At 40.2% G+C, this 20,879-nt stretch overlaps 1 long non-coding RNA gene across 1 annotated transcript; it reads right to left on the bottom strand.

Annotated features, from left to right (window-relative positions):
• Positions 1-5,241: 5,241 nt before the first annotated feature.
• LOC125615807 lies at positions 5,242-20,570 on the bottom strand. Its single transcript, XR_007346397.1, has 3 exons — positions 20,063-20,570; positions 17,788-17,859; positions 5,242-9,192 (listed from the first exon to the last, which is right to left on the bottom strand). It is a non-coding gene; the product is annotated as an uncharacterized LOC125615807 (long non-coding RNA).
• Positions 20,571-20,879: the final 309 nt, after the last annotated feature.

Below are 20,879 nucleotides of genomic sequence, written 5' to 3'. Positions count from 1 at the left end.
CAACGCCACTTTCCTCCCTCATAGCTTCTGGCCTACAGCATTTTGCAAGTCCAGCAGGCCTCCCCACCTTTCATAGTCACTCCATCCTCTCTGTCAGTCCCTTTTCCACGCTGCTCCAGAGCAGCATAGGCATCAGCAATGGGCTTCCTGCAGGTTTAGAGTTTTTTCCATAATACATAGTATTTTAAAAATATTTGTCCTGACTGCTTTTTGCCTCCAGTCTCCTTAGCATTATTCTGAAGCCCCTTTACAATCTGTCCCATCTCAATGTCTCTCCCCTGTCATATGCCCCCAGTGACTACTTGGCTCCAACCACACTAGGCACTCACACTTCCTTGAACCTCCTTGTGCTTCCGTGGCCTTCTTCATGCAAGTTCCTATGCCTGGAATGTCCACCTTGTCTTCAGGAGTCATCTTGAACAACCCAGGTCAAAAATCACCTTTTATGCATTCCCTACACCCAGGCAGAGCTCATCACTTCCTTCTGTGGCTCCCACACTTGGTGCTAAAATAACACTCATCACATATTATAATTTTTTGTGTACATTTTTGTCTCCTCCACAAGATGATCAACTTCCTGCAAGTAGGAATTGTATCTCATTTATCTGGACTTGTCTCCAGTACTCAACACATTATCAGGTATGTATGTATGTATGTATTTCTGTGGTGCTGGGGATTGAACCCAGAGCTTCACACATATTAGGCATACACTCTGCCATGAACTACATACCCAGTCCCCATATCTGGTATTTAGTGTATGCCTATCATTGTTTGTTGAATGAAAAAATAAACTCCCAGCTCCAAGATTCTTCTTGTAGTTTACCCAGTGTATCCAGCCCAGCTGGGAGCTAGGAATGTTCGATTTAGAGGGAGAAGCAGGATTCCAGGAGTAGGTTAAGAGGAAATAAGCTACAACTGCCCCTGTGGCTCCTGCTGGGCATCATTTTACACTCCAGTGTCTGGATCTAAGATGGTAGTTTCTGCCTTGTCTTTTCCTAAATGTCATAACTGCAGCAAAACTCCTTCATTAGCCAGTCTGGCCATACCACAGACACGTGGGTTGGAAAGAAGAGGCTGCCTGTTTCTTTTCAGGTTCCTATGGATACCGCACTTCTTTCGACCCATTGGGATCCATCTGCGTGGGCAGCTGCCATCTCTGGATTGCAAATACACAGCGAACAGGAAGGTAGGAGAGGAGGAAGGGGAGAGAGAGACCAGGAAGGGGGAGGGCAAGAAAGAATTGAGAGAGAGCATATGGGTACTTGTTCCTGTAGAAGATAGAATATATTTGATAGCTCGTTGAAAAATCAAACATATTTTTGAAAAATTTTCCTTTCACTAAATATAAAATGTGAAAATCACCAATAGCTTTCCATTCTGCAGCCAGAGCAGAGCGCCTGGATATATTTCCATCAGTAATTTCTAGACATATCCTTCACAGCCGTAACTAGGCAGCTAAGCACTCCGACATGTGCTTAACTAGGAAGCAAATTAGGCAGCCAGTCTGTAAAAATGTAATATGGTGTCTTTTCCTCCTTTTTGCTCATTTCATTAATAAACATGTACATTGATGCACACAGTAATGATGATAATATTTTGTATGGCTGACTCTTTACAGTTGAACAAGGATCTTTTGCTTAGAGCTTCACAATAACCCAGTGAAGCAGGCAAAATGCATATGGCCATTTTGTCCTCCCAATGAAGATTCCTGATGAAAAATCTGAGGCATTGAGTAGAGATTGTCCAGAACAACTCTGTGGAGGTGGGGTCAAGAGTCAAAGGCAGGATGTCAGCTTCCAACATGGTGCCCTCAACCTCACACCCTTCACCTATGTCCTGCCTCACTGCCAGCTAAGCCTCAGGCCACTTCTCATTTGGAGGGTAAGAGGTTGGGAAGGAGGGAATGGATGGTTTGGGTAGGAGTAGGCATGTTGACAAAGTTTGATAGTTTCCTGGGTTTTTAAAACCCCGCATTAAAGTAAAGCAAATAAATTCAGGTCCAATAATCAAAACACTGGCTTATAACTTTTCAACTCATCACTTTCTCTGAATTTATAAATTTGACTCGCTTGCCTATACATTGAAGACTTTTGAATATGGTTCCTATATTGAATGTATCTCCAAAATTGAGGTCATGATTTCTGGCTGCATGGGTGCCATGTTCTATGTGTCTTTTGCTCTGTGTGGCTTCCCATGACTGCCCACCCCATCCTCAGGAGGCTTAGATGCCCTGGACACAAGGAGACCTCCTTTTTGCCACATTTCATCAGTTTCTCAAATACCTGTGTCTGTGGGTTAGTGATGACCACACATTAGAGTTAAAGAATATTAAAGTTTATGAAAAGCTTTACTCTTTCATACACCCTGCCTCCTGCATCCTCCTATCATAACATCCCCTCCCAGGCCATGAAGTCAATGGGATGGATATTACTATTTAAATTTTACAGATAAAACATGGAGCCTGGAGAGGTTAAGTAAATGTCCATTTTAGACAAACAGAAAGTGGTGAACCAAGAACCAAGAACTACTAAATCCTAAACTTCTAATGCCAAGCCAACACTCCTGCCAGCATAGCTGTTCATATTGCTACTCTCTCCTACCCCCATTATAAAACCCTGATAAGATAGGATACATCCCATTACACCACTGATGAACAGTAGTCAATGCACAAGTTGAACTGTGGGTGAAAATATAGGGTCCTTCTCCTGGGTGAAAAGTGGGGCACTTGCCCCTCTGGGAGACAATAGCCCTCTGAATTTGTCTCAGACAAAGAACATCCTGCTCCACTGTGATTGCACCTTGAATTAACTGTGCCTCCCACATGGAAGCTCTTTATCCTGGTTGCATGGGTGGTTCATGAATCCCCTGAAACTGAATGAGGGAGGATTCTTTTGGGTTTTTTTCTCGGAGAAAGTTCATTGTTTTCATTAGGTTCTCAAAGCAGCACAAAAGAGGTTAAAAATAATTGTTGTGCCCTGCAAGCTCATCAAGCTTGGTCTCTCCAAAGCCTACCACAGTGCCTTTCATGCAACAAGTGCTAGACGGACGCATATATGCATGTGTGTGAGTGGATGCATGGTTATGTGGCTCTACAATTTTTTTGGTCAAGCTCTAATTCCACAATTGACTTTATGGTATGCAGAGAGATGCACTTTCTGTTACGCAGAGAGATGCACTAGTCAGGACCCATCAAACGAACAAAATTTAAGGGGAAAATGTTTAAAATTGTGAAAATCTTTTTGACTCTCTATTAAATGTGATATGACTGACTCATGCTCCCCATTGTTCTTCTGGCCTTCCCATCCCTTGATCACCATGCAAAGAAGAGGATTTACATATGACCAATGTCAGCAGAGCAAATAGGGAAATTATATGGCATGGGTTCCAGCCCTGGCTGGTTACATATTGTACATTTTTATAGCCATTCCCCTGTCAGAATTATAAATCTGCCACACACACACATACAAAAAAAAAGAACTAATTTAAAATGGAGCATATCAGAAAAATCACAACTCAGCAAAATATGGTATTTTTTTCAAACAAACACTGCATAACTAAGCTATATATGCACATTGTGGTTTTAGAGACTGTCCAAACTGCAGGGTGATTGAGGATTCCAGTCCCTCATCCCTGAGTGCAGGACTGATTTCAAGAAGATAATTAAAGTCAATTGTATCTGGTATATGAAATCAAACACCATCCTATACTCCCTGGGTTGGGCAGATCAAAGATAATAAACCTGTCAAGAACCAAGACAAAGGGTCACCAGGGAGTGGCAAACCCCTATCAGGTTTAAATTTTTGTCAGAAGAGTTAGTGTGGAAATAGTTTGGTGAACACACCCTCCTCCTCAAACCTAGGCTGAACAGCATTGAGGGAAAACTGGCGGGGTCTTTCAACACATTGGCAAGAGCCACCCCTGTCAGCCTAGAAAAGAGCAGAGACTGGGAGGAATATGCTAGAGAAGAGTGCTCATCTGTCCTGCCAGCACTCCACATAACCGTGGCCAGAATCTGTCATTGGATATTTTCATGCAAGTACCAATAAGCCAAACACAAAAACTACCTGGAGGCTGGATCTGACTGTGGGATTTAGAACTAAATGCCAGAGAGTATAAAATGTCCTGCCAAGGACACACATTCCTCTACCAGTGGTTTGTACACTTTTCCTTGTCAGATTAGAAAGAGGAAGCAGGGTATAATCCATGGATCGAAAATCAGATCTAAAGTCCTAAGGTCTGAAATCAATATCTCAACTAGTAAACAAAGACATCCTGGGATTCGGGAGATCAATTCAACTTATTTTATGCACCATTATGATAAGATGAAGAAAAATTCTTTGTAGTTTATTATCTCATGTCTACGTTATCTTATTTGTTCACAACTCTGCAAAGCAAGTAGAACTGGTATTGTGTTTCTAAGGATGCAGATATGAAAATAAAGATTAGAAACTTGGAGTATCTTTTTCAGGTTCAAGTACCAATTGTTAGTGCTCGGTACCATGTTTTCTCATTCCAGGACCAGGGTTCTCTCTAAAAGAGCCTTTCCCCAGCAGACCATAAGGCTCTGCTCATACTTATACTACTACTCAAATGGTCCTGTATGCTGGAAAGTCATCTTATAGATGAAATTCCATTATAAAGAGATCCTTTTAGCAATTTAATTAAAAACATTCTTTGGATTGATCCAGAAGGTACTTATCTGGTGTGTATTGTGTTTCTTTGTAATAGTCAAGCATATGCTTCAGTTTTTGCAGTTTAATTACAAAATATATTTATTTATTTATATATTTAAAATATATTTATTTATTTATTTATAAATATAATATTTATTATTAGTCACTTTATGCCCTTAAGACAATTACTGGTCTAAAGACCTTTGAAACAATTTTTTTTTAAATTTTCAAAAAAAGTATTATTTAAGGAAAAGCTTACATTATTCATTCCATTCACAAATTATTTGTTAAGCACCCACCAGGCATTGCCCAGGACATTAAGAAGAATTCTGTAAGAAGCTTAAAACAGAAAGAGGATATCAAATAAGAACAGACAAATGCATAAATGGCACTAACAACTACATTAGAACAAAGGTAGAAGGTTCCAGAAGCATTGAGAAAGGACACTCAACCCAACATCATAGCAAGTCAGAGAAGACTTTCCAGGGGAAGAAGAACAATGCCAAAAATTTGGGAGTAGAATTTTGCAGAACATTTCTAGCCTCATCTGTACTTCTAGTGCCCCCAGGGAACTCGGAGCAATATTTAAAGGCCCCTGAACTTTCCCACTTGCTTTGCCCACACTACTCTCCTGGCCAGAATACCTACCCTTGAATTTTATTCCAATATCATCATTGTCCTTCTGAAAGCTCAACTTCAATGCAGCTCTTTCTTGAAAGCCTTCTTTGACCTTATTTTTAAGAAACAAAACTGAACTCACCTGAGAATATTTGTAAATAAAATATTCAAGTTCACCTACATTTCCTTGGTCCTTCAGAAATCCTAAGCCCCTCAGCTATATTAGCATCAAAAAATCACTATATATGCATTCAATGTTTGGAAAATAAATCATCCTATATGCCACCCAAACATTACTGGGGAAGCCCCGCCAATGGAGTCATGGCCATTTCTAAAACCTTCCAAGGCTGGTGTTAGCACAGTGCTATGGTCCTCACCCACAGGCAGAGGAGTGAGAGAGGAAGTTGTCCTTTCTCTGCTCCACTGTATCCCATTGGGGTATGAGTGGAAGCCGGAAGGGTAACCACTGTCAGGATCCTTGGTCAACTGGTGGCAGATTTGGGTGAAAATATGTCAACACCGCGTTGCAGAAGACCTCACTTTTTTCACCATAAAATTATATAGTGGTTCTTTTGACCATCAGCAAATCTTTAAAAATGGGACCAAAACAATTTTCTTTAGAGACACTACAGGACTAAAGAGAGAGACAATATTCATATTATAGAGTTTTGCAAACTCTCCGGATGTCCTAACAATAAGTTACAGATGTTTAATCCTAAATTAAGAAGCTAAATATAATGTGGACTCTACAAACGGCAATTTTCTATAATTTGAGGAAAATATTTGGTAGCTCAATTCCCACTGGAAATGGCTGGCAGCAGTTCTGCTCTCTGTTAAACATCTCTGTCAGCCTTTCCCTGCGATGGGTTCATACGAGAGAAAAACAATAGATTTGCAAAAACAGCATAGAGTGACTGGGAAACTGTAATTTGAATTTTCCTCTAAACATCTTGATATTATTTTATAACCAGGGGATGTATTAGGATATCAAGGAGCATACATTCATATTTGTATTAATTCCATTAAGCCATTTCTTGGCTTTTCACATTTTGTTATTGCCTTGTTCTCCTTGTTTTGAAAAGAGACTATCAGTTTTCCTGTGGCATGCTATTTTATCTTTGCCTGCAATAAGATATCAGCCTAATATTGGCAGAGCAACTTCCTACAATGATTCTTTGTTTTAGGGGAAAAAAATGCATGAATAGTACATTATTAAAATAGAGAAGGAAGTGTGTTTCATTTCATTTATTATTTATTTAGTGAAGATTGTCATGGTACCAGGTTTTTTACAAAAGACAAATAAAGTAAAGCAATAACACAGCGCACTTGGATCTTGCATTGCAGAGGAGGATCTCTGAGCACTCAGCAAACACTCACTCGTAAATCAACTCACTTCAGGCAGGATGTAAAGATTGCTTTAAGTTTACAGTCAACTTCATAGAACCTGCTGTGAGCAATGCTTCATGCCACAAGTGTAAACGGTGTCACTGGATTTCTGAACCCTTCAAGGACACAGGGAAAGATGAGATCAAATGGGGGTGGAGTTATGAAAAACGGTGGGTGAGTTTCGAAGAAGCGAAGCTAGAAAAAAAATGTAATAACAAATAGAAGACTCTGGGAAACTGAAAGTTACCGCAGTGAGTTTCGACTGATGATGGTAGGTTCTAAATCAAATGCACACTTAACAGCTGTCAAGAGTAAAGGTTTTACTTATCTCAAGTTTGGCTCTTATCTTTGTCTAACACATTCATGACATCTAAATTTTTTTGTGTATAGGAGAAATTTTCTCTAATATTTTTTAAAAATAGTAATAGCCAAAATTGTATCTTTCTTTACATTCACAGAATTGAAATATGCTCTATTCTAAATAATAATCACACAGAATTTGCCACATATCTTCTTAATGTGAAAGTTGGAATCAGGAAACTCTCATCTACTCAGATCCCACTGAATTCTGAATTTGTGGGCTGATAACCAGAAATGGGTAGAAGAGTATGCTTGTGAAGTTTATCAGGTAACGCCTGAAGTGGGTCAGGCCTGTGATGGGGTCAACCATTCCAGGGTCCCTCTCTAGGCCTTCATGGAAAGTTGCAACTCAGAACTTGGAAATTCTTACCTTTGTTCTTGGGGGAGTTTGTTGAGTCTTATGCTCAGAAATAAAGTAAAGGGCAGAGAACCAAAAAGGTAGGTCTTCCAATTAATATTTTAAAACCAGGATCCAGAGACCAGGGCTGTGCAGGGGAGCTCTGCATTAGCCGGACTTTCTGTCATCTACTGCCAGAGCTCGTTCTTCTCAGCGCCTGGGCTGATGGCTTGAGCCTGATGCAAGTTTATGGGGTTGGAGGTCAAGCAGCCTCCTGGGAACAAGTCTACATGGTACCCTCTGCTAGAAGATGCTCAATCTGCTAGAGTACCATGCAAAATGCCACTCTGCAGTGGGCTAAGGTTCCTCTGGGAAGCAGCTCAGAGAGGAAAGATCCAGGAATAGGTTAGAACAACAAAGCTTCAGTATTCAAAGAGGGTGGTGGGAGGAGTCTCCCTGCAGCAGGGTGGTAGCTGCTCCATGCCCAGCTCAACCCCTGGGCCAAGTGCTTAGTTCGCTGGGAGATACAACACCATAATCAAATTCTAAAATAAATGTTCCGATAAATTCTTCAGCTCACTAGGGCCCATGTCTCACATTTAAAACAGAGTAACACAAGCAAGGGAGCGTTCTGCTCCACTCTAACACCTTTGGCACCCATGGGTCACTGCTGTGCTAAAACACCTGTGTGTTAGGCCCTAGAGTAGAGGAACTGCAGTCTTCTGTCGCTGAGCAGGAGAGACCTGGGAGCACTCACAAACCTCTCCCTGGGGTCCCATGGAACTACTTGAAGGAGAAAAGAGGACATTATTAAAGAATTTATGAGAGTTATTTGGAGTTATGATTCAAATACTTCATATGTCAGAACATTTATAATTTTCCCACATTTGCTATTTCTATTATCATCAGTTTCAAAACTGATAAATGATGCAGGGTTGCATGTTCATCTTTGGAGAAGTCAAGGAAGAGGTGAAACCAAGAACCACTCCACAAACCCTGTGGGGAGGAACAGAACCAAAACAAGGAGTGGATCATTGATGGAAAGGAAAATAGCAAAGATCTTGGGTTCTGTATTAAGAAAACAAGCAGAGTGTACAGACCCTGAAGATCCCAAAGGGCTTAAGAAAGATAATAGAAGTATCTTAAACATTGGAGCAGAAGGAATTTTCAGATTTCACATAGGCAGACAGCATACAAGCATTTAGCAGGATTTATTCTCCCCTGCAATCAGCATACTCAAATTATTCTTATCTAAATAGAATTTGGCCTTGTACTATATTTTTCTTCTTATCTCCTACATATAAACATCCACTAATGCTTTTTTTTTATAAAATGATAATTCCAAGTCCCTACAGGCCCTCTTTTGGCAACATTTCATAGCATTAGATGAGTGACTATGTAGGCGATAAAGCAATTTATTCTGCTCTTCAGGCCCTTTGGGGAATTCAAGAGGCTCTTTCCAACCAGCAGGACCAATTAGGGAGGTGATGCTGTATTGTAACTTCACACACTGCAAGAGGTTTCTCTGAGAGGTAAGGAAACAAATATGATCCAAGTAGAAAGGAAACCCTAGAAGCAGAAGGGCTTGCAATTGTGTCTGTATTTAGCAAAGTACTCAGCAGAAAGTGCCTGCAGCCTCCTCTTATACTGCATGGTTTTCTTTAGTGAGGATAACACTAGTGGTCGCTGCACATGGTGCACACACACCTTACTCTCCACTTGCCTGTGACTCTAGAACCAGGGCTCCTCCGCTTACGTCATTCAGCAGCTACAGAGTTGACTGTGGTGGCTGTTTTATCTATTTTAGAATGGGGACCCCTAGAAAGAAAGAACCACAGAATTGGTTAAATGAAAGGCACAAACTTCAAATTCTAGAAATATCATCACCGATTTTACAGATGGTTTATTCGCCAAACAAGATTTCTCTTTTCTTTCCATTCTGCATTTTCTTCCACTTCCAGTTCCCTTCCATCCGTTTGGCCCTCACTTGACTGTTTATAATGCCCCTCCCTTAAAAAATGTGGCTGCCCAGGACCTAGCAGGCTTCCTCTGCATCGACACCCAGAGAACAAGCAGAAACGGAAGCCCTCTGCCTGCCTTCTCACTCTTTTACCTCATCTCCCTTTCTCCATTTTTGCACATCCCTTGACTTCCTCCTGGGAATAGTCTATTAACTTTCAAAGCACTTGCACATGCTTTATCTGTATTCAGTGATTTAGTCTTTAATGCCATGAGTTCAGAGTTAAAAATTAATGGGATCATGTGGCAAAGTTTCCATTTTTGTATTGCCTGGTCCCAAATTCAGAAATGCAAAAGAGTGGTATATAACATTCCCAATGTCTTTCTAAACCTTCATTTTAAATCTCATTTCTTTCATAGTTCTGTGAAATATAACCTCTCTTGACTTGTCTCCCCAAGTGACTTTTCTGGCTTTAACATAGAATTAGAAAAACAAATAGAATAAGAAAGATCTACTAAAAGCAGAGAGGAATCACGTTGGTCATAATCTGAGGGTCCCCTGTTCTACAAAACATTGAGATATAGCTTCCCTCTATCCATCATTGTTCCATCTCTCTGTCTACTCACCTGCCTAAATCTTTTTTACACATACAGTGGTTATCATACAACTGAGCATTAAATTTGTCCGTTTGATGCAGGCAGCTTAATTTTCTTGGATCTCCTAGCTTGTAACAGATTCCAGATTCTTCTTGTTCGTGATGCTATTGCAAACTCAGAATATCCTAATGATCACAATTACTTTGTATTGTAATTACTGCAATCATTAGTAGGTAGGTAACCTTGATTTTTTTTTTCTTTTTTGAGACTGGGTCCCACTAAATTGCCCAGGTTGCCCTGGACTGACCAGGAACTACAGGGCTCAAGCAATCAGCCTGTTTGCCCTCCAGAGTAGCTGGGATTACAGGTATATACCACAGTGAGCCAGTTAAACTTTAAAATTCTTAAGGGCAGATTCTTATTCTCTCACACATACACCTACATCACAACCTCTCCCCCATCTGTGCCACCTGAAAGGACACAAAGAGTAGCTGCCACCAGATATGTCACTGAGAATGCAGGTGACTACTGTGAGGAAGGGAAACAGGTTGGAAAAAATAAGTCTAGGAGAGTAGGGTCAGCCTGCTGTGCTTGGAAGAACTTTGTGATCAATGTAAAAATGATTTCCAGAAAAAATTTCCCATCTACTCCATCTTGCTTTCTATTTAAATTTTTAAGAAATGATCATGTAAATGGTTATTGAAAAACCTAGCTAACAAACATAAGAACTGACAACTTTGTACCTGTTTTTATATGCCTCTTCTGTTTACTTTTTTCTTTTGTTGATGTCAAGAAAAAACCTAAAGGTGGCATGTTTTTGCTGATATGTGGAAGCTAAAACACAATACAAGGGGAGAGGGAGAAGAGAAATTCAGTGGATTAGACAAAGGGGAAGGAAAGGGAGGGAGGGGGATAGGAATAAGAAAGATAGTAGAATAAATCTAACATAATTTTCCTAAGTACACTTCTCAAAATACCTAAGTGAACCCCACCATCATGCCCACCCACAAAAATGGGACTGAGTCACATCTGCAGCCCTCTTTTGTATTTTATTTAGAGGCAGGGTCTCACTGAGTTGCTTAGCACCTCACTTTTGCTAAGGTTGGCTTTGAACTCGTGATCCTCCTGCCTCATCCTCCTGGGCAGCTGGGATTACAGACGTGCGCCACCGCAACCAGCTCCTAATTAGAATAAGAAATATACCATGTTTGTATAATTTTATCAAATGGAACTACTGTCATGTATAACTAAGAGGAAGCAATAAAAATAAACAAATAAGTTGACCAAAAAAAAGAAAAAGAAACATGCTTAATTTGATGAACAGGGCTGTCTATTAACATTGAAATCTCTGACATGTGCTGGTCTCCCCTAAAAGAAATACAATCTTCCAGAAAACAAAGGCAACTATATTTTACTGGCAACCTCAAAAACAAGCTCATCATATTCTTTCTGATTTAATATGCATTTTTAAATTATTCATCTGCAAGACATAAAATAGTTCATTTTGAGAAGACGTCTCATTTGGATGTTAATTTGCAAATAAGAGTCAGGGAGAAGTTTGTATAAATTATTTTTGTAAATATATGTGCATATAATATCTTCTAAAATTTTAACAAACCAGTGAATAAAACCTTCTGAGGAAGAATGATCCAAAGATAATCACCCCGACTTGGAATAATTTTATCACAGTTCATCTTCTGTGAGCTTCTTTAGTAATCTGAAGGGTGAGATTAGACTCTCATTATGAACTACTTATAAACATCATTTGAGATGATGGGAAAGTAATTTGAAGAATTTGGGGCCTGGTAATGAGTTTCCTTTGAAGTTGGAGAGGGGTAGCAGTGGGAACAGAATTTAAGATAATTGCTGGTTGTCTCCAAGGAGTCCAAATGTTGACGAAGCTTCTGCGCTTAATAATTAAAGATGCTAACCTCAGAGAAAGACAGAGCCATGTTGCCAGTGTTTCCCTGAACACTGGAAAGCCTGCCTCTTGGTCTCATAATCCAACTCTCTGACTCTGTCCCCCTCCTTCCTCTAGCTCCCATCTCTGCCCATGCTGTGTCTCCATCATAGGCCCTGAGAACACCTGAAAGCATAAGGAAGAGGAAAAAACCTGTCTGGGGAACAACTTTGGCAGCAGGGTACACTGCAGTCGTAAAATACCCCCTTTCCTGCCTGAGGTGCCATTCTGAAGAACAAGGATAACAAGGCTACCTCTCCCATGCATGTTCAGGAAGTCGACAAATGTTTGCAAACCTCTTTGAAGTTTATAAGCTGTGCATCTGGGTTAAGTCCAATTCATACAAGCATAGGAAACTCCTTCCTAGGAGAAAGGTACATCTAGGTGTGGCTTTTTCTTCCCCTACATTTAAATCGCTATTGTTAGACTCATGAGAACTTCATTCTGGCTAATCATGTCATACCTAGAATATTCTCCCAGGCTCTACAACCAAGAGAATTTCACAGACCATTTCTGATGTTCTACATTTGGCCTGGGTAACCCTTAGTCCAATCACAAGTGCCTCTAGGCACAGCTTCACTTAGTCTCACCCAGCTATTTCTTAGTCTCACCAGCATTGAAGGGAAGTCTGATGTAAAGTCAAGAGGAATGTCCTCATTTTTTATGCCCATTCCCAGAGCATCCCTTTGGTCCAGAAGCATTTTATAGCCACATCAGCAGAAGAAATGGAGAATGAAGAGCATGGTCATGGCTTGCCCAGAAAACAAGGTCAAAGACATGACCTCACCTCAACTAATTACATCTTCAATTACTATTTCCAAATAAGGACACATTCCAAGGTACTCGGGTTAGAACTTCAATGTATGAAATTTGAGGGGACATAACAATATTTGTTAGTAATTCCCAAACCTTGGTCTCGGGCTAAAGTAGATAGACATTGCAACCTTCATCTCAGATCCTTCCTTGCAGATAAAAGTTTTGTCAACTCTGTTCTGGGCCATAGTGTTGAGACCTGCCTCTTGCAAGTCTCTCTGCTTCTCTTCACACACTCCCCACTGGCTGGACCCCTGGTGGACCACTTCCTGTTCTCACCAACCCAGGGAGGAGCAGCAGGAGAGCTGGGGAGGGAAAGGCTGTTGTTTCTTGACATTTGCTGGCTCACACAGAATTTGCACCTTGTTAAGGAATGGGCCACAAGAGCATCTTACCTGGGTGCCAATCTAGGGCACCTCAGGAGCTCTTAAAATCTCTAAAAATGAAAGAATATAAAGAAAACTATTTACCAGGATGAGAGGGATTCTGCAGCCCTTTGAGAGCATGTTCAAATAACAACAAACGTTGCCCTGATTATCCTCACAGAACAGGTCCTGCTAATTGAAAGATTTTGGTTTTGTAAAGATTTTGGTTTGGTTTTCAAGGTTGGAGTCAACATTTAATTGTTCAGATCCATCAAAGCAAGACTGAGCCTAGTATTCCATATAATCAATATGTACCAAGGACCAAAAAAAAAAAAAAAAGGAAAGAAAAGGCAAAGCTGATTCCTGCCTTCCTTCTTCGCCCGTCCTCTCCTCCATGACTAGTTCCTCCCTACCCTGAACCAGAGGTGAAGGATAAGAATCATTACCAGTGTGAACATGGTTCCAAACTATTTCACAGCCTCAGGTGCCTACAAGTATTACCATGCCTAGGATATTCCAAATTCAATGAAATACCACCAGGGATCAATGCTTCCATTTGCATCTGCATAGTTTGGGAGAAAATATTTGCAACACTAACTATGACTTTAAAGTGTTCCCAGAAGCTGGACATTTGGGGCTCCCCTTCACACTGTAGAACACAAATCATCCAACTGACTAACTTGCCACAAAAACAAGTATCTAGAAGGTAATATGATTAACTAAAAAATCATGTGATCATTTTTCTCCATTCAAAAATTTTAAATTTATCTTTTCAAATTATGTGGGTTTAAAGTTGCTGAACAGTGCTTCTTAAGTAGGATGGACCTACTTCCTATTCTTCAAGGTCAAGTTGTCCTTTCATGTGTGAAACAATGATGAGAAGAGAGGGTAATTTCTTTTCCATGTTCTTACTTAGCAAAAATAAAAACTGACAACTATAGGCCAGTCCTATCAAGTCTGAAACCAGTGATCAAAATGTGGATAGAAGGAACACCCTAAGAGATGATTCTGATAACATGATCTTCTCAAAATACTGTAAGTACTGTAGTAAGTTTCTCAAGGAAAGGAGTCAAACAAAAGATTTGGTCGGGAAGAAACTCTTCCTGAAATGAAGCTAGCACATGCCTCCAACAGCCTTTCTCCTACAAAACATTAACTCATCTTCCACTTGGATACCCAGCCCTGCCCAACTTCGGAAACGCTATTTCTTAGTCTCACCCAGCATTGAATCTGTGATGCCAGTGTCTTCATTGCTGCTCCTGGTCCCTGCCTGCCTCACATGGTCTTTGTGCACACTACAATATTTATGTCTCTCTGTCTGAACTGCTGGCTAGTGAGCAGGCTGTCTCGGACTGTCTAGAGAGCAGGAAGCAGATGGAAAATAAATACAATTGAGGAGCTCTGGGGGCAAAGCTACAGACAGAACAAGAGGGCTGGAAATAAACAAACAGGAAAGAGACTGACCCTGCTTCTGCCTTTCATCCCTGACTCTGATAGATAAGACTTAAACAGCAAGACGCCGCCGACTGGGCTTAGTTTCAAATTCTCCCCAGCTTTTGCTCCAGAGTGGGTTTTTTTCCTTTGAAAAAATCTCTCTCTGCATTTTGTTAAAGGATGATTCAAAGAAGCTATTAATAAGTGATTACAACATTCCAAATGCTAAAACCGCTATCACATTAGAGATGGGTAGTATGCAAGAATTTGAAATCATCTTTGACATGAATATCATGCACATGTTAAAAGTAGAAACACTGACTTTGGTGGATCATATATGTGATAAAACAGAGCATCAGACCCAGGGCTAGGAAAGATTTTAAAGTCATCGAAAACCACGTTGGTTCTGCCCTCATCATTCTTCCAGACTCGACTGTTGTGTCTAACCTTGCCTTTCGTCAAAGTCAGCTAGAAGGAAAGAATCTAAAACCAATCATTTACATCTCATAACAAACTTAGATCAAAGCATTATCTCTGACTATGTCATTATTCTTGGTGAAAATATGTGAAACTCAAAGCCAATTCTGTTTGTTTTCTTCACTGAGAATGCATTCCTTATATCTTTCTACTACTACTACGGTCAGGGATGAAGTTCGGTGGTAGAGCACTTGCAAGCTCAAGGGCCTGAGTTTGATCTGGAGCACCACAAAAATAGATAAATAATTTAAAAATTAAAGTTCCTGCTATTCTGTGACATGCCCTCAGTACTGTTCCCTCACCCCTGGGCCAAAGGCCTCCCCTTGGGGTTTTCTTGGGTGGTAGGTATGGTTAACACCCTGGAGCTGACTTGCCCACATTCAGATCCTGACTTACCCAGGAACTAGTTGTATGACCATGTCAACATCTTTTAATCTGAGACTCAGTATCCTTGTCTACAAAAGGAGAATGGTAATAGCACTACATTCTTTGTAGAATTATCCTGAAGGTTAACCATGATAATGTTGAGCTCTCTGAGCAATGGCTGACATGTGAGGATCTGCTAATGTTATCAATGTCTTTGTATGGTCATAAATTGTCAATGTGGACATATTTTCTTGATATTATGAAAATGAAATTTTAAAAGCAACTAGTTCTGCTAAAAATAATGATTTTTTTTAAATTTCTTAGGGCCAGCATCTTTTTACAGAATCCTGTTACCAAAGTTATTTTATAACATGGAAGGCTATTTTGGCCCCATTAAAAAAAAAAAAAAAAAAAACCTTTGGGTAGAAATCAATAAAGGAAGTTTTTTTTCTCTTAAATTTTCATCCTTTTCCCTACATAGAAAATATTTGTCTTTTGTTACTAATCTAACATCTCAATACATTGAGTATGTCTGGATTCAAACACACTTTGTTTCTACAAAATCTGTTTCAATCTCTCTGTGTTATCACTGATTATCAATGTAAAATGTTATTGAGTGGTATTCTTTTTTTTTTTTTTAATATTTATTTTATTTTTTTAGTTTTCGGCAGACACAACATCTTTGTTTTTTTTGTATGTGGTGCTGAGGATCGAACCCGGGCCGCACGCACGCCAGGCGAGCGCGCTACCACTTGAGCCACATCCCCAGCCCTGAGTGGTATTCTTTAAGGGGAAAGAATGCCATGATATAAGTTAGCAAAAGATAGAAATAGCTCATTTTATCTTCAAATAACTTTTGTAACACTTCACATCTACAACAGGGCACAGTGGCCTCCAAAGACAGAAACCATGTCTATTAGACAATGTTTTCTGCTGTCCCAAGACAGTTCCTACATTCTCAAGATCTCATTGTTACTGTATGAAATCTAACAAGATGTTTCTTCAGTAACAAAGTCTTACCTCAAACAAATACATTTAAATGTCAAAGGAATCCTAGGAACCCATGCAGGGAAATGGCAGAGGGGCTCCTGTGCCTTCAGACTCACCCAGAATAAGTGATGTCCTTCTTGGCTTCCACGAATAAGACTAACAGCAGCCAAGGACTCATTTTTTTTTTCCGGTACCAGGGGTTGAACTCAGGGGTACTGGACCACTGAGCCACATCTCCAGCTCTATTTTGTATTTTGCTAGAGACAGGGTCTCACTGAGTTGCTTATAGCCTCGCCATTGCTGAGGCTGGCTTTGAACTTGCGATTCTCCTGTCTCAGCCTCTCAAAAAAGCTGCTAGGATTACAATTGTGTGCCACCATGCCTAACAGAACTCATTTTAATTAAAACTAATGTTAATTCTGCATTTTTGTTTCTCATTCAATGTAAGCTTGTTAAAGTGAAAACAAATTCTCTTCTTGCTTGCGTTTGAATTGAAACTGTGAAAAAGAATAGTTGTGGGAGCAGTGCTCTGGCACAGAGAGTTATCTGTCTGAGGGGACAGACTGTTATCGATTGCCCAGTTCAGCAACACTTCCTGTCTTGTCCTCCGGTCAAGTCATGTAGCTTATTGGTGTGTCTCCTTTGCAAAGTCCAGATCAGAATATTCAATTATCTACAAAGGATGTTCTATGGATTAACTGTCAAGTGTTTTGGGACCGTTAACTACTTGATAAATACTAATGAGATTCTTCAAGGAAACTGGTATTATTTGTTCAACTAACAGATAATATTTCTTCTGTGTGTATGACTACCTTAGGTTTTATTACTGTTTACAGAGACTCATTTTTTTAAGTTGTATTGCAATTCTACATTGTCTTCCAAGTAATCACCATGCTTTAATTATAAAGTTCTGAGTTTTCAACCATAGTTGCTGAGTCAATCTTTAGGGACTGTGTTAGGATCAGAGAGAAGTTAATCTGCCTAAAGTCTTAGTTTGGTTGGTAATCACCAAGGCATAATAAGCCTGTGAGTTGTAACAGAGACATTTGAATAGTTACTTTAAGGAAATAAAACCAGCTGGAAAGAAAAGCCAGGCTGAGGGGGGAAAGTATGGATGATAACTATATTCTAAGTTTCTAATTAAATCCAGCAGTTGGACCAAAGACATTAGAAGTACTTTAGAAAAGACTTTAGAAAACATAGACTTTGCAGTTTCTTTGATTTCCATCTCTCTGACTCTAAACATATTTGGAACAAGCTAGGAAAAAAAATCATTACAAATGTCTCTTTCCTAGGGAGAAAGAAAAAAGAAAGAGAGAGAGAAAGAGGAAAGGAGGGAGGGAGGGAGGGAGAAAGAGAAAGACATGCTGCATTTACAGAATTTGTTATTGAGGAAAAGAAAATAAAGGGTACGATAATATTGGGCTGCAAATCATCCAGCTCCATTCTCACCTTGGCCTTGACATTCCGGGGCCCCTAAGCAGGTCATTGAACCTGCATGTCCATCACATTCCCCACCTCCACCTGTAAAAAATGAAATAAAAACAACTAGCTCCTATCTCACAAAGAAGTCATAAAGATTAGAGTTAGAACATTGAACTTCAAAGATGAAAGGCTCAATATAAATTCCAAGCATTATTGTCAAGACAGTGTGAACCGGCAGAAATGTGCTGCTTAAGCAATTGCTACCTGTCAGCAGATCTAGGATGACCTTGCTATGCCAAGGGAAGGGCAGAGGCGCCTTAGACCAGGAAGCACATTGTCTCAGAGCCAATGTTATTGTTTTAATTAGCTCACCATAATCTCTTTTCTTGTTTCTCTGAATTTAGTGCATATCTAATATACCTGCTCCACTCCCACCCCAATAAAGTAGACATTTATTCTACTTTAATAACCCCAAAAGCTTAGGGTATCCCAGAGCAACACCTTCCAGATGCAAAAAAAAAAAAAAAGTCTAATAATTTTGTAACTGACTTCCATTAGCAGTAAGTATTAAGCCATGACATGTACTGTGACAAATCAAAATTTTGCACATTTTTTACCTTGAATTTTCAAGTGCTTCAAATTACTACTGAAGATTTTTTAAAGCCTAAAGTAATAGCTCCCTGACTGCTTTCAGGATCATTGAGTTCCAAGGGGTCCTTCATCCCAAATGATATATCAAATGATACACCAGTGACCTCAAGTAGATTTTTTCATGTGGCCAGGATGTGGAGAACAGAATACTCCTGTGTGTGAGTGTGTATGTGTGTGTGTGTGTACATATGCTTGCACAGGCACCTAATCACCCCACCCCCACCTTGGGTCCCCTGACTTCCTCCTGTTTAGTAATGAATAAATGCATGACAAGTTCAGGTGCTGCCTGAGAATGGTTGCCAATCTTAGCCTAAGTCATTTACAGCAGCTGTTCTTATGCTGTTTTAAAGATCTCCAGGCCATGTCCAACCTTGGAATCCTAGTTCCAACATCAGATCCACTTAAATTTAGGGAAATTTTTCTATGTAGAAATAGAGACTAAGAGTTCAGGCTACTTTTTTTTAAATAACCTAGAGGTCATTATTGTCACACCTTTGGCTTTCCAACCTCTGTCATTAGGCTGGCTTGTCTCAAAGAACAACTAATAATTATTTTTTTCTTCAAATTCCCTCAGTTTTTTTCCATGTTTCTTTTAAAAAATACAGGGTTGAAGCTAGCTGAAACAATATGGAACCCCCTTCCTCATCTGCAAATGAGATGATTTCTAAGATTCCTTTTTGCTCATAGATCTTAATTCTTGCATAATAGTCTAAGTCAATCTTTTTCAGCTATCTTTTATTCTGTGAAAAGGCCAAGTAGCAAACATTGTAGCCTCTTTGGCCATGTGATCTCTGCACTGCAGGGCAAAAGTAACCATAGTCCATACATATGCAAATGACCCTGGCTAGGTTCCAACAAAGTTTTATTTACAAGTACTGGATGACATGCTAGATTTGGCAGATGGGCCTTAGTTTGCTGGTCCCTGGTCTTCCCCCAAAAACCCATGATCCATATCTCTATGCCACCTTTCCCGTCCCTATTATAACCTATAATTATTCAGCAATAGTGGACCTGGAATCTTTCAATTGCTCATGTGTAACACAAACACACACACACACACACACACACATACACACACACCTTTGGAGTCGGAAAAGTCAAACCTGAAAAGCAGAATATCTTCTGCTTTGTTTTCACATCCATCTATTTCCCACTTTCAGGATGAGTGGGGACGACCTACATTTTTACTTACTGTGTTTTGAACTGAGGCTCAATGCTTTAAAATTTTCTCAAGACATACTTACCAACAGTTATAACCAAAGAATGAGTAAGAAAAGGACTATAGATCCTTTCTGCAAAAAAGTATGGTCCATGGAGCAGAAACCTCAGCATCACCTGAGTACTTGTCAGAGACAAGAAATCTTGGGCCCCATCCCATAGCTTCTGAGTTCAAATCTGTCCTTGAACAGGAACCCTAGGTGATTTCTGTGTACCTTCCATTCAAGCAAGAAAATTATGGATGAGACTGCCTATTTAAGGTCCTAGCGAGAAATACATGTCAACAACAGGTGGAGAAAATCTGTCAGTGAAGAGACTGCTTAGTAGGTGCAGTCAGAGTTACTTGAAAGCACAGGGATAGGGAGGACCCTAGAAACAACAAAGCCATTACAACCCCTGGGGCTGAAGAGACCCGAAGGAGAAATAGCCATACCTGAGTTCATTTTGCACTCAGAAACTTGGAGGCGGGGCAGTCTGGTGGAACTGTCTTCGAAGAGGAAACAGCAATTTTTAGAGACATCTCAACAAAGCAAAGAGCAATTCGAGAAGGAGTACCCCAATTTCTCTCTCCTCTTGCCCTCCAGGCTCTTGCTGGTACCTCCCACTGGCCAAATGCTCCCAGAAGGCAGATTGTGGACAGGGCCAAAAAGATGCATTCCTCAAAGCCAGGCTCCCAGGGCACAGAGCAGAGAAGGAAGATGCAGAGAATAATCAGCATAGACTCAAGGGGATGCAGGTGGGGCTGGTCTCCCAGGGACTCTGAGCTGGTGTTTCTCCAGCTGGCAGTTAACCCTCTGGTAGCCCAGCACCCTGGATTCACAAGGCAATGCTGGCTTTTCCTTTTATCCAAAACACAGAATTACTCAACTTCTATAATTGCCCAACTAAAATGCTATTAAAACAAATCTTTATATACCTCTATGCCACCTCAAGAAAACCACACCTCAAAATTCTTCTTTTTTACTGTCACCCCCTCAGTCCAATTAAATTAAAGTATGCCTGTTTTATGCCGTCAGAGTAACCAGACTGTGGGAAGGAAGGTCTGCTTGCTTTAGTTGGCTGTGGGATTAGCTCGAAGAAACCTGCTTTCCTCTCTCTTCTTCCACAGCAATTCCCTGAGAGCCTCCTCCCGACATTCACAGTGGGATCAAGTTATTTCTTGGTAAAATATAAGAACCAACAGTGTTGAAAAGGGTAAAAGGAGGAGGCCATAGGTAGACATATTATGAAGAGTCTGCCTCTTAGTCACC

This window comes from Marmota marmota, unplaced genomic scaffold (genome assembly GCF_001458135.2).
Source record: "Marmota marmota marmota unplaced genomic scaffold, marMar, whole genome shotgun sequence".
In the NCBI taxonomy this organism is placed as follows: domain Eukaryota; kingdom Metazoa; phylum Chordata; class Mammalia; order Rodentia; family Sciuridae; genus Marmota; species Marmota marmota.
Note: the sequence above shows the minus strand (reverse complement) of the source record. Positions and strands in the feature narration are given on the sequence as shown.